The following is a 15642-nucleotide window of genomic DNA, read 5'->3' as shown; positions in this document are numbered from 1 at the left end:
ATCAAGATAATACAGCATTCTTCCAACAATATCACGGCTGGAGACACCACGAACTGGCTTCCCACACTAAAACAGGTTGCTACCCTGACTCGACAGCTTCTGTTGCTGACGGTGGGGCAATCTACGCAAGGGACAGAACTCTGATTTCCTTAGTACTTCACCACAGTGTAATATTTGCTAACAGTTAACCTAAGCAATAAATAACGTACATGGTTAACGTTAGACAATGCATACCGGGCTGGATATAATGTGACTTTCACTTGATTATTTTAACGTAATCTCTAATAGATGATACTGTTGGCAAATGAATGATGAAACTCAAGGTGGAGATGACAGACATACAAGGATATGATGACAGACAGGAGTAAATGTGTGAGGGACACTGTGTAAAGCGATGACCAACGGACAAAAGGGTGATGGCAGGCATAGGCGAATCCGGAGGGGGTGGGGAGTATGTGGGGTGAGGGCCCAACCCCATTTTGTCCTAAAGGTTTATTAAATGATGCTGAAAACGGGTGAAAATGAACTGTGCACCCACCCCTTTTCTCAAAATGCTGTATCCGCCCCTGAAAGGCATATGATGACATAAATGATGACGGGTAGAATGATTACAGACAGACAAGTAGGGGAATGACTGGCATACAGGTAGAATGAGTATTTCACATGCAACAATTTCAAGAAATGTATTTATGTTTAAGTCAGATTGCTGGCATCATTCCAAGGTAAAGCGAATGGGTGAGTTTGGGTCTAGGCAGCCTTGATGGGTGAGTTGGGGTCTAGGCAGCTTTGATGAGTCAGTTGGGGTCTAGGCAGCTTTGATAGGTCAGTTGGGGTCTAGGCAGGTTTGATGGGTGAGTTGGGGTCTAGGCAGCCTTGATGGGTGAGTTGGGGTCTAGGCAGCCTTGATGGGTGAGTTGGGGTCTAGGCAGCCTTGATGGGTGAGTTGGGGTCTAGGCAGCCTTGATGGGCGAGTTGGGGTCTAGGCAGCCTTGATGGGCGAGTTGGGGTCTAGGCAGCCTTGATGGGTGAGTTGGGGTCTAGGCAGCCTTGATGGGCGAGTTGGGGTCTAGGCAGCCTTGATGGGTCAGTTGGGGTCTAGGCAGGTTTGATGGGTCAGTTGGGGTCTAGGCAGCTTTGATGGGTCAGTTGGGGTCTAGGCAGCCTTGATGGGTGAGTTTGGGTCTAGGCAGCCTTGATGGGTCAGTTGGGGTCTAGGCAGCCTTGATGGGTCAGTTGGGGTCTAGGCAGCTTTTGCGCAATATTCCAGGAACATCATTGCTGGGGTCTTCACACATTGTACCCGTGAGGGGAATCAAACGTGGGTCCAAGGCATGGCCGCTTTAACTGCAAGGCTACCCCACAGCCCAACGGATGCAGTGTTACAAGTTACACACTCTGTAGGGTTTCTTTTCAGTCATCATTTGAAACTGCGTCTGCCTTTCGAGCCAAGCTAGAATGATAATACTCCAGTGCTTGTATACAGTGTGGTATGTACTGAGTATTCACCTGAGACAGACACTCACCTCCTGGGCTGACAGTTGATTGGGGATCTGTTGAACACATGGGAGTCGGGAATTCTAGCCCTTGGACCTGAGCACCATACAACACTACACATGCAAAGGTCAGAATCTGAAATAGTTCATAATGGTACATGTATGTAGAGTTGTGTCTGTAGTACCCCGTAGTACCCCGTAGTAGCACCCAGAAGTATGTCATTACACATGCATAGGTCAGGGTCTAGAGGTTCGAAGCTCTCCTAGCGCTAAGATAGTCGTAAGTGTCATACATTAATATTAACTTACGACTATCTTAGCGCTGGGAGAGCATCGAAAATCTAGGCCCTCTAGTACATGTACCACCCCGTAGTACCACCCAGAAGTCTGTCATTACACATGCATAGGTCAGTATCTGAAATAGTTGATGTTACATGTTTGTAGAGTAATATACGCGGTTATACAGAACTCAAAGGGACGACTGATTATAGTTCGGTATAACAGTAGTTCGTCATACGCATGTTGAAGAAATCATACAGTTCGTAACATGAGTTCGTTTGTTATATGCGTGTATGAATGGGTTTTCTAGTGTCACGTGTCGGCAAACGTGTATCTGTAAGAGGAGGGGGGAAGTTGTAAGGGGACAGGCATTCGGGTAGAATGATAACAGACAAGTGAAAGGATGACACATTAGGGTAGAATGGTGACGGACAAGTGACAGGATGACAGACATTAGGGTAGAATGGTGACCGACAAGTGACAGGATGACAGACATTATGGTATGTCGCAGGAACTGTAAAGTCCATTCTGGCTGATGAGATTTATTGTAGGCACAAAACCTGTGGGTCACAACAACATGTTAAGTTGCTGTCTGACATGGTGTGTCTCATTGCACAGGTAATATAAATGTTTATCAATTATTGAATACTCAAAATATATTCTATGGAATTAATTGTATTTTAAACAATTAATTTTATCACTGGCAATTTCCCCATAACATTGTTTAATATCATGTTGAATATACTTCATACCTGAGAAATAAATACCTTTTGAATAATTAATTTAAACAATCATTCCAAATTCATAACATTCCAAATTCACAACATACCTGTGGGTCACAACAACATTAAGTTGCTGCCTGACATGGTGTGTGCTGGGCCTCTGACACATGTAGTTTTTATAGAGAGCAGTCATGTGACCTGCCTCTGCAACATTTGCAGGGACTGCATGTGCCAAAGCCCAGGATGTTCCAGTCAGACCACAAGTAAGGTGGGCTGTTTACACCAACATCAGTGAGAGTGCTGGAAAGTATGGTGCAGTGTTAGTGACAGATATTAGCCTGCGACACCCTCCCCCTCTTTGTGAAAATGTCGTCCTCGACATTTCAAAGACGATCACCATCTGAAATTTAAAATCAACAGTTCATATTAGCATACATATACACGTTATCTGCAAAGAATGAATTTTCGCAGACGAAGACTTCAGTATTGTCCTGATGCTGCATGACCCAGTTACCATCACTGAACCAAGTCGGTTGTCTTCTTTCACGAAGAGATCGCCGCGGTACAAATGGACTGACTTGTGGATCAAGATTGGTAGGAGTCTGAACATCCATAGCCTGCTCCTGATTGGTATCTACAACATTGACATCATTTGAAATAGCGGGAGTATAAACCTCACGAGAAGATGAAATGAGAGAAACATCACCGTTTCCAAGGCCACCCTGAGAGACAACTACCCAATGTTCACAATCACTGTTATCCGACGAAAGATGATCAGATTCCTCCGAGACCATACCCTGATTTGATTCATCCTGTCGGAATACTTGTTCACCTGTAGATGGAAGAGACATGAAAGGAAGGAGCATGTTTCTGTGCAACGTCTTTGTGGAGCCTTGTCCGTCTTCTCGTTTGACGATGTAAACTGGTATTTCTCTGTTGGGCTGACGAAGTAAAACATAAGACTCACGAGACCAAAAATCTGCTAATTTATGTTTTCCCTTCAAACCCACATTCTTCACCAGAACCCTATCACCTTCAGAAAGAACAGCTTCCCTCACTCGACTGTCATATCTCATCTTATGACGACTAGCAGCTTTTTCGGATTGCTCAGAAGCAACCTTATAAGCAAACTTCAACCTTTCCTTCAATTGTGACACATAATCTGTCCCAGACCTTTCATGTAAGTTTTCAAAGCATAGACCAAGAAAAGCATCCAAAGCTAAACGTGGATGGCGTCCGAACATGAGAAAAAAAGGTGAATAACCTGTACTATCATGTTTGGTAGCATTGTATGCATGGACAAGAGCTGGAACATATATTTTCCAATTTTCCTTCTGATCATCCTCCAAAGTACCTAACATTTTGAGAAGAGTCTGGTTAAACCGTTCTACCATACCATTTCCCCATAGGATGATATGGTGAGGTGCTAGTCTTCACTGTACCTGCAAGTCTACATAAAGCTCTGATCACTTTTGATTCAAAATTTCTCCCTTTGTCACTATGTAGTCGAGCTGGAAATCCATAATGAAGGAAAAAATCAAACAAGGCCTTAGCTGTTTTAGTAGCAGTCTGGTTTTTCGTAGGGATAGCCTGTGCAAACCTGGTAAAATGATCAGTGATCACTAGAATATTACCATAACCTCTAGCTTCCTCCAATGAGAGATAATCAATACAAACTAATTCCATTGGTTGACTAGTGGTGATATTAACCAACGGAGCAGCTACTTGGTTTGGAGAATTTTTTCGCCTGATACATCTGCCACAACATCTGACTTTCCTATCCACATCACTGGTTAAACCAGGCCAATAGAACCGTGACTGAACTAAATCCAGTGTTCTATCGCGTCCTTTGATGACCCATATCATCATGTAGTGCCTGAAGAACAAGTTTTTGCCACTGTGTTGGTAAGACAAGTTGATATCCTAAACTGTTTTGATGCCACCTCTTCCTGTAGAGGATACCATCTCTTAAGACAAATTTTGACCATTGTCCTAAAAGCCTACATACAACATCAGTTTCCTTACGAAGTTGACGTGGAGTAGGTTTTCTCTCCTTCAGCACAAAATCTGCTACCCTAGCTATATCAGGATCCTTGGATTGTTCAACTACCCAATCGATATGATTAAAAGGGACTTTGCTCTCCTCAAGAACAGCCGGACATACAGCCAAAGACTCAACAGCATTCATGGTCTGACAAGAACAAACTGCTTTGACTACATCTGCCTGAATATGCTGAGAAAACTGAGGGTGACGAGATAATGCATCTGCATCCTTGTTACTTTTACTTGCACGGTAGGTAACTTTAAAGTCATAAGTGGACAAAGCAGCTAGCCATCTATGACCAGTGGCATCCAGTTTGGCTGTAGACAAAACATTTATGAAAGGATTGTTGTCGGTTCTTATTTCAAAACAACTTCCATATAGATATTCATGGAATTTATCACATACAGCCCACTTCAGCGCCAAAAATTCCAGTTTATGGATTGGATAATTTCTGTTTTCCTCAGTGCTCTACTAGCGTATGCTATCACACGTTCCCTACCATCCTGAACTTGATAAAGTATTGCCCCCAGGCCTTCCATACTTGCATCTATGTTAAGGATAAAAGGCTTAGTGTAGTCTGCATAGGCTAGCACAGGAGGTGATGTAAGGCACTCAATTAAAGTATCAAAAGCATCCTGCTGATCACTATTCTACGTCCATATCCCCTTCTGTTTTGGCTTTCCCTTCTGGAGATTCCCAAGAAGTAAATCTGTCAAAGGTTTTGCTATCCTGGCATAGTTTTTTACAAATTTCCGATAGTAACCGGTGAACCCTAGAAACTTCTGTAGTTCCTTGATATTCTTAGGAATTGGCCAATTTATCAATGCTTCTATTTTCTCTGGATCAGTTTCTACACCCTGAGAAGAAACAATGTACCCAAGGTACTTGACCTTACTTCTGAAAAGCTCACATTTTGAAGGCTTTAACTTTAGACCATGTTCTCTCAATCTCTGAAAAACAGCCTCAACTCTTTCCAAATGTTGTTCAAATGTTTGTGAGAAAATGATGATATCATCAATATAAATCAAGCATTCTTTAAGATGTAAATCCCCCATGCATCTTTCCATTAATCTCTGGAAGGTCGCTGGTGCGTTTGTCAAGCAAAACGGCATTCTATTACATTCATAGCATCCGTGAGGACCTGCTGATAATGCTGTTTTCGCTTTGTCTGATTCCTTAAGTTCTACCTGCCAGTATCCAGAGCTCAAATCCAGCTTTGAGAACCATGGCGAACCAACTAGACAATCAAGAGTTTCATCAATCCTGGGTAAAGAGTATGAATCCCTAATGGTTCTAGAATTCAGCTTTCTCATGTCTATACATACTCTCAAACTATGGTCACGTTTGCGAACCAAGACAATGTTTGAAGAATAAGGACTACTGCTTTCACGTATGGCTCCACACTCAAGCATATTCTTTAAATGTTGCCTGACTTCTTCAAATAATGCTGGGGGTATTCTACGATATGGCTCCTTAAACGGTTTATCATCTGTAAGGTTGATTTCATGTTGTGTTGTTGTAGTATGACCTAAATCCAAAGGATGTTGAGACATAATATCTGACCAATGACTTAGCATATTTTCAACCTTGTGTTTCTGATCACATGATAATGGGCTGCCTTCTAAGTCAATGGTAACTGGAGGAACCTCACCATCAGAGCAAGGAGACTTGTCTATAGTCAGAGGAAAACAATTCATAACTTGTACCTCCTGCAAATTACATAGCTTGGCTTTACTTGGGAGTGTAATTTCCCTTGCCGACAAATTGCAAACTTTGACATGAACTATAGTACTTTTGCCTTGAGCCCCTAATTCCACCACCCGGGGACATAAACCTAACCCTTGAGGTGTGCCACTACTTTCTATCTGTTCTGTAACAGCAGTCATTTTGCGGGATTGGGTATGGACTATACCCCTCAATGTAGCCACTGCCATGGACTTAATTGAAACAGCATGTTTACTGGTTGATCTGACAATACCGACACTTGAGGTATTCAAGTAACTCATGATTGTCTGCCACGATTCCGAGACATCATCCAAAGGACAATGGCGGAATAATTTGAGTGCATTTGTACCAAGAATTATGGGAACTCTAGCATTGAACCCCGTGTCTTTTACTACCAGGACTGGAATGACATACGTGCCAGTAGCAAATTCAACGCTAATGGGAACCTCAATATACCCCAAATATGGCAATTTGTTACCAGTTGCACCACTAACTTCCAACTGAAACTCATCTAAACTGTGCAACTCAAGATCATTCATGCTATCACGGTAAAACGATTCTGCAATAGTTGTTACCTGTGAACCTGTATCAAGCAAGACTAAACATTCCCTGCCATTAACGAACACATTAGCCTCAACACTCGGACCAACCATCCGGGAATACAAATCATTGGAGCTGTGAGTATCACTGACATCTGTTTGCTCCTCAACAGAAGTCAACACTGGTTTAAAGCCTTATTACTGACGATACCTCTACCACGAGTCTGGCCACGACCACGAGAACCAGAATAACTGACAGATTCAGTAACTTTTCCAACCTTTGACTCAAGTTGTGTTAACCTGGTGACAATCTCGCCAACATCCTTTTCCAACTTTGATTTATGTTGACTTGAAGATTTCTGAGTTTTTTCCAAGTTATCTAACCTCTTGATAATATCCTTCAAATGTTGCGATATATCAGAATCAACAACCTGCGAATGGACCTGAGGTTTTCTCTGCTTAGGGTCTCTAACCCTACTAGATCCAGAGAGTTCTTGTTCAGTTTCCCTAACAACACGAAGCAAAGAATTAAAATCTGTACAGTCATCAAATCTGTGACGAGTAGCATCCTTAAGTCTATCGTTTCTCAACCCACTCCAAAACTTTGTTTTCAGAATACAATCTCCCGATCCTTCATTTATGAAGTCACCTTTACTCTTAATTTTCACCAATGTGTCCTCAAGCCTACAGGCCCACGTTGCCACTGACTCACTATCCTTTTGATAATCAGTGAAAAAGTTCTGCAAAAGTGTGTCAGCTGAACTTACAACACCATATATGCTTTCAAGTTTGACCAGTATTTCCTCAACCGACGCAGATTCACCAAGTAAGAGTACAACTTTCCCAGCCTCTCCCTTAAGAGATTTACGAACCGCCTGAGTGAGAATGGAAGTGGGATAATCCCCATCTGCCAACAAACACTTGACTTCAAAAACCCAACTCTCAAAGGATGACTCCCCTTTAGCATCATTACCAGAAAATGTTGAAATGCGAGGTGGCTGAATATACTGTGTATTGGGTGAACAGAAAGAACTACTTGCCATCCGACGAGGTGATGAACTTGGTGGAAGAACACGATATCCAGATGTTTCCATAAACCTGATCATTTTCTGTAAATCCTCATGGCCAATACGCCCCTCTTCTTCCTTACAACCTTCCCAGTCCTCTTTACCACCAGTAGCCATGACTGAAAAGTCGATCAACAAATATAGATATGCAAAAACCTTCTCAGGCAACATAAGTGCAAAACCGTAGAGGAAGTTCACACTGCTGGAACAAGCTGCTATCTGAAAAGCAATCGACCATTAGTGTTATCAATTAGCCACTGTAAACATTTGTCAGTGCGTAGAATTCAATGTTAGTGAAATAACATTGTGTGAAATGAAGGGTGTAGATAACCATTTCATTCAGACCATTGACACACAATTCATTCTTTCCAAGTAAGCCCCTGCCTAAATTTATTATAGCCAGTTTTTAAAGTATTCTAACATTCTAACCAAATAATCATGCAGAATTTCATAAAACAACAATTCACAGAATTCCAAAATAACATCAAACCACCATTTGAAATGGCCATGTCAAACTTACAAGTCAAAATACACAAAAGAAATCTTCAAGCCTTGCGTTGTGCAACAAAGTCACACACATGCGAACATCAATTAACGACAATCAAAAAGTCTTGTACGGACATCAACAATGTCCAATAATGTGATATTCAAGAATCACATGGTGACAAACGATAATCAAAAAGTCTTGTGCGGACATCTACAATGTCCACAAATCACTCAAGAATCACATGCGGACATCAAAGAAGCAATAATCAAAGGTCCCATGCTGACTTCAAAAACGATAATCAAAAGTCACATGCTGACATTCACATCAGCAAAAAGTCAACATAAAGAGTCATTTTCTTGACACAAAACAACGCAAACGCGAACGCGATAACGCGAGTGTGCACACGATGCCGGCAATGTCATAACCTCACATGTGATACGGGCCCCATCACCTTATTGAAGGTCTTGTGAACACAAGAGGATACACGGTGCCTGGGATATTCCAGCGACGTTACACCTGCTGCAGCTGCTGTATCGTGGCCACATGGAGTCTCATGACATCATCCACAGGTCGTCTTCATAACACATCAGCCCCACGTTGGGCGCCATTTTGTCGCAGGAACTGTAAAGTCCATTCTGGCTGATGAGATTTATTGTAGGCACAAAACCTGTGGGTCACAACAACATGTTAAGTTGCTGCCTGACATGGTGTGTCTCATTGCACAGGTAATATAAATGTTTATCAATTATTAAATACTCAAAATATATTCTATGGAATTAATTGTATTTTAAACAATTAGTTTTATCACTGGCAATTTCCCCATAACATTGTTTAATATCATGTTGAATATACTTCATACCTGAGAAATAAATACCTTTTGCATAATTAATTTAAACAATCATTCCAAATTCATAACATTCCAAATTCACAACATACCTGTGGGTCACAACAACATTAAGTTGCTGCCTGACATGGTGTGTGCTGGGCCTCTGACACATGTAGTTTTTATAGAGAGCAGTCATGTGACCTGCCTCTGCAACATTTGCAGGGACTGCATGTGCCAAAGCCCAGGATGTTCCAGTCAGACCACAAGTAAGGTGGGCTGTTTACACCAACATCAGTGAGAGTGCTGGAAAGTATGGTGCAGTGTTAGTGACAGATATTAGCCTGCGACAGGTAGAATGGTGACGGACAAGTGAAATGATGACAGACGTTAGGGTAGAATGGTGACGGACAAGTGAAATGATGACAGACATAGGTAGAATGGTGACGAACAAGTGACAGGATGACAGACATGAGGGTAGAATGGTGACGGACAAGTAGGGGGTGACAGGCGGACGGGAAAAACTACTGATCCGGATCTGATCTCTGCCATGGATATCTCACGTCAACACCACCATAAGCGATACATTCAAGACAAAAGCCATGCATACCTTCTATCACGTGGATTCATGAATAACGAGATTGGATTTAAATAAAGGCATACACAACACTAACCAAAGCGTCTACGTGTGATAACAGCGATTCAAGTTTAAAAGAAAATGGTATGAACACAAGTGTACCTGAAGTAGCTGCATGCTGACTGTCGTTGTCTACGTGATGGCGGACGAGACATACATACAAGATAACAACCATTGAGATACAGCACACGGTCGTGCCGAATGAACTGATAGGTGTTACAGATGCAGTAATTAGACATACACTGTCGAGTCGAGATCTCCAGCTTTCACTGACACTTGTGTTAAGATTATTAAAATCTGTTATATGACACGACCTCGTGCCGTTCTTAATAGCGACAGTACGATGTGGGCCTGCAGGTTACGTGTATGGAAATATAGTAGAGATAGAATAAGGTTAGGAAAAAGGCCAACCTCGACTAGTAGATCTTCCAAAAAATAAGAATGTTTTATAGAAATCGGAATTGTTTATGTCTTGTTTTTTGTGTGTGTTTGTGCGTATGTTTTTTCATTTGTTGACGTTTTTGTGAGTTTTGTTTTTGTTGTTGTTTTTTCCCGATATTAACATGAGTGGGATCTGGATCTTTATCTTATGTTGAAATGTGTTACTATTTGGGTAAAATCTCAGCACTTCCATGGCTTGTAATCGTTATCCGCAGCATGGTTTGATATCGCTGTCCGACTAATAGATAACTTGATATTTACACCGTTCCGAAAGATGTCGTCCACAGCACGTGTCGCCAAAAAGCTTTATGCATTAGTGTTTTATACGGAAGCGTAGTAGGGCCACGGTGAAAACATTTTGGGGGGTCACTATCACCTACGTAGGACTCTCCTACGTAGGAGATACCCACTTAGGAGATACTAACTCCTACGTAGGAGATATTAACTCCTACGTAGGAGATATTAAGTCCTCCGTAGGAGATACTAAGTCCTACGTAGGAACACGTAAGAGATACCAAGTCCTACGTAGGAGATACTATGTCCTATGAAGGAAATACTAAGTCCTACGTAGGAGATACTAAGTCCTACGTAGGAGATATTAAGTCCTACGTAGGAGATATTAAGTCCTACGTAGGAGATAGTAAGTCCTACGTAGGAGATAGTAAGTCCTACGTAGGATATATTAAGTCCTACGTAGGAGATACTAAGTCCTACGAAGGAAATACTAAGTCCTACGTAGGAGATAGTAAGTCCTACGTAGGAGATAGTAAGTCCTACGTAGGAGATACTAAGTCCTACGTAGGAGATATTAAGTCCTACGTAGGAGATACTAAGTCCTACGTAGGAGATAGTAAGTCCTGCGTATTAGGTCCTACGTAGGAGATACCATGTCCTACGAAGGAGATACTAAGTCCTACGTAGGAGATATTAAGTCCTACGTAGGAGATACTAAGTCCTACGTATGAGATACCCACTTAGGAGATACTAACTACTACGTAGGAGATAGTAAATCCTACGTAGGAGATACTAAGTCCTACACAGGAGATATTAGGTCCTACGTAGGAGATACTATGTCCTACGGAGGAGATACTAAGTCCTACGTAGGAGATATTAAGTCCTACGTAGGAGATACTAAGTCCCACGTAGGAGATATTAAGTCCTACGTAGGAGATATTAAGTCCTACGTAGGAGATAGTAAGTCCTACGTAGGAGATAGTAAGTCCTACGTAGGTTATTTTAAGTCCTACGTAGGAGATAGTAAGTCCTACGTAGGAGATAGTAAGTCCTACGTAGGAGATACTAAGTCCTACGTAGGAGATATTAAGTCCTACGTAGGATATATTAAGTCCTACGTAGGATATATTAAGTCCTACGTAGGAGATACTAAGTCCTACGTAGGAGATACCCACTAACTCCTACGTAGGAGATATTAACTCCTACGTAGGAGATACTAAGTCCTACGTAGGAACACGTAAGAGATACCAAGTCCTACGTAGGAGATACTATGTCCTATGAAGGAAATACTAAGTCCTACGTAGGAGATACTAAGTCCTACGTAGGAGATATTAAGTCCTACGTAGGAGATATTAAGTCCTACGTAGGAGATAGTAAGTCCTACGTAGGAGATAGTAAGTCCTACGTAGGATATATTAAGTCCTACGTAGGAGATACTAAGTCCTACGAAGGAAATACTAAGTCCTACGTAGGAGATAGTAAGTCCTACGTAGGAGATAGTAAGTCCTACGTAGGAGATACTAAGTCCTACGTAGGAGATATTAAGTCCTACGTAGGAGATACTAAGTCCTACGTAGGAGATATTAAGTCCTACGTAGGAGATACTAAGTCCTACGTAGGAGATAGTAAGTCCTGCGTATTAGGTCCTACGTAGGAGATACCATGTCCTACGAAGGAGATACTAAGTCCTACGTAGGAGATATTAAGTGCTACGTAGGAGATACTAAGTCCTACGTATGAGATACCCACTTAGGAGATACTAACTACTACGTAGGAGATAGTAAATCCTACGTAGGAGATACTAAGTCCTACACAGGAGATATTAGGTCCTACGTAGGAGATACTATGTCCTACGGAGGAGATACTAAGTCCTACGTAGGATATATTAAGTCCTACGTAGGAGATACTAAGTCCTACGTAGGAGATATTAAGTCCTACGTAGGAGATATTAAGTCCTACGTAGGAGATAGTAAGTCCTACGTAGGAGATAGTAAGTCCTACGTAGGATATATTAAGTCCTACGTAGGAGATAGTAAGTCCTACGTAGGAGATAGTAAGTCCTACGTAGGAGATACTAAGTCCTACGTAGGAGATATTAAGTCCTACGTAGGATATATTAAGTCCTACGTAGGATATATTAAGTCCTACGTAGGAGATACTAAGTCCTACGTAGGAGATACCCACTGAGGAGATACTAACTCCTACGTAGGAGATATGAACTCCTACGTAGGAGGTATTAAGTCCTACGTAGGAGATACTAAGTCCTACGTCAGTATCTCTGGCTGTTGAATATATACACATGGTTAAACAGTACATGAATCCAATGGCAAGTCTTAAATAGCTGGTCCAAACAGGCGATCATACCCTATCATATTGGATTGCATGTAATACACGCGCCTCACTCAATATCTCAAGAGCTATATGTTCACTTTCTGCGAGGATGCACGGCACTTCAGGGTATAACTTAGTACGGATTTAGACTAAGATAGAAACTACGGATAGAAACATTGTCGCGGATCATGAAAAATTACTTTTAATAAAAACTTGTTTCTAACTTTCTATGTGTACAGATTACACAAAATAGCAAAACGACATTCTGTTTGCAATACAGGTTTCTAAAGTTTAAACAAAAAGACAAAGTAACTTGTGATAACATGGCAAGACGTATGCTTTCAGAAACTACATAACAGCAAGATATACTGGCATGTACGACGCACGGAACTTCTGTTGCAACATCGGTGCTAGCTTTAACATTAACCAAACGGTTTTATTAGTCGAAAAGTGAGGAAGCACGTGGTCATCGGTGAAAAAATGTATCGTCCAGACCTAGGAGACCAATGGCCAAGACCCGTGAAGATCCGGGATAGAATAGGTCTTCAGCCACCCATGTGCTTGCCATAAATGGCGACTATGCTTGTCGTAAGAGGCGACTAACGGGATTGGACAGCCAGGTGTTCGAGAAGCACGTTCATAGACAAAGTTATTTATTCATTAACCTGTGCTGTGCCGTCTCCATCCATTCTCGAACACCTGGCTGTCCCTTTCTCTGCACTCCTCCCTCGTAACAAACAGTGAACTGTGTCAATATTTTAATGATAGATTGTTAAACAATTTGTTTATTTTTAGGACAAACATTCTGCAAAAACCTCACAGAGTGGGTATGATGTTTTGGTTATGATCAGCGTTTCATACTTAATCAGGAATAATGAAAACCATCGACGTGAAAACGTGACTATTGTTTTGTTTTTTTCATTTTCTCGTTTGTTGGTTCACCATCCAACCATTCACCGACCCAATCACTACCAGTTGCAAGTACACAGTGCCACGTAAATCATTCAATCAGCCAGTCAATCCTCAACCACTCTTTCACTCAATCAACCATCTTCTACCCAGCCACCTAGTCCCTCAGACATTCTAACAGAAATCCAGCTATTCACTTAATAATTCCCCGCTCATTCACTATCCACCTACTCATGCAATCCCTGAAGGCAACAGTGTATAGCGTGATCTGACAACCTCAAGGCTGATAGACAATGTGGTATGTGTGTGGTGTTATCACCGCGAGTGTTCACTGCCAAAAAATGCTTGTTATAATAGGACACGACATCGCTAATCAGGTGGACATTGTCCCATCATCCATGGACTGAGAACCTCCCCTCCACTCTCATTATGAAGGTAAGTTTCTCCAAACATACAATTAAAATGCCATATTGTATGTTTATCCTGCTAATGTTAACATGACGTAAAAAGCTACACATATGGTGCGGATGGTATGCACAGAACATTAAACACAACTAAAACGTCTACATGCAGGTATTGACGCTTGTCGTAACGATATTATGACTCATATATGTTAACCATACCATAACATGACTTCCGGAGAAAGTTTAATGTAGGACACTTTACTCTTATTGTCATTGGAATGAAAGGTTCCGTTCATTTCGATTCCTTATAATATAGTTATGTTGCCCGTTTTCTACAAGTCCCGATTGTGAGGCGTACATAAAAAAAATAACGAATTGTGTTTCTTGCTATTAAGGTCTTGTGTTTATGAAGTATAATAATCAAATATTACAAAAGAGATATTATGAGTGAATCCAAATATACATTCAGGGTATTTTCAGCATAAATTGACGCCATTGTTGATCTTATACACATTGCATATCTATGTTGATATAATATTTATTGCATACCTAGGTTGATATGATACATATTGCGTCGGCCGCCTCCGTGGTGTGGTGGTTACAGCGTCCGCCCGGAGTGCGGAAGGTCGCGGGGTTCGATCCCCGACCCCGTCATACCAAAAGACGTTAAGATATGGTACTTGTTAGTCCCTGTCTGGCGCTCAGCATTAATTGGTACGTCAAGGACTGGTCGGCTCAGAGTCAGTATAGTGTGTCTGAGTAGGGCATTCATGCTTCACTGCGGCATGGTATCTCAGTGGGCTAGCACTATAAAACCAGCTTAAGTCTGGGCTAGTACAAGCAGCCGCACATACACATACACACGCATGCACGTCGTCAGATGAGCGAAATATTCTCAAGCACGACGTTAAACCCAATTCCACCACCACCACCACATATTGCGTACCTATGTTGGTACAATACATGTTGCATACCTAGGTTGATATGATACATTTTGCATACCTGGGTTGGTATAATACATATTGCATAACTATATTGATATAATACATATTGCATACCTATGTTGATGTAATAAACATTGCTTACCTATGTTGATATAATACATATATAATATCTATGTTGACATATTACATATGACACAAGCATGTTGATACAAAATAGATTGTAAACATTCGTTGAAATAACATGTCGCATACCAGTTACAATATGACATATATTGAATACATATGGCATACCTATGTTGATAGAAAACACATAAAGGGATAACCAAATGTGTCCCTTGCTATCAAAGCTTTGCATTCATTATGTATAGCAATGACATATTGCAAAAGAGATATTGTGTGATCTGATGTATTTTATCGTTATCAGCATAAATTGCAAACATTTGCATAATACATTATATATTGCATATCTCTGTTAATATATACTTGAATATCGATATCCTTCATATTGGATAACCTCTTCATGTCATACACGTTGCTTACCCTTACCGATGTGATAAATACAT

The sequence above is a fragment of the Haliotis rubra genome, unplaced genomic scaffold (assembly GCF_003918875.1).
Source record: "Haliotis rubra isolate DU_JTF1 unplaced genomic scaffold, ASM391887v1 Scf1090, whole genome shotgun sequence".
Classification (NCBI taxonomy): domain Eukaryota; kingdom Metazoa; phylum Mollusca; class Gastropoda; order Lepetellida; family Haliotidae; genus Haliotis; species Haliotis rubra.
This window is presented reverse-complemented; position numbering follows the sequence as displayed.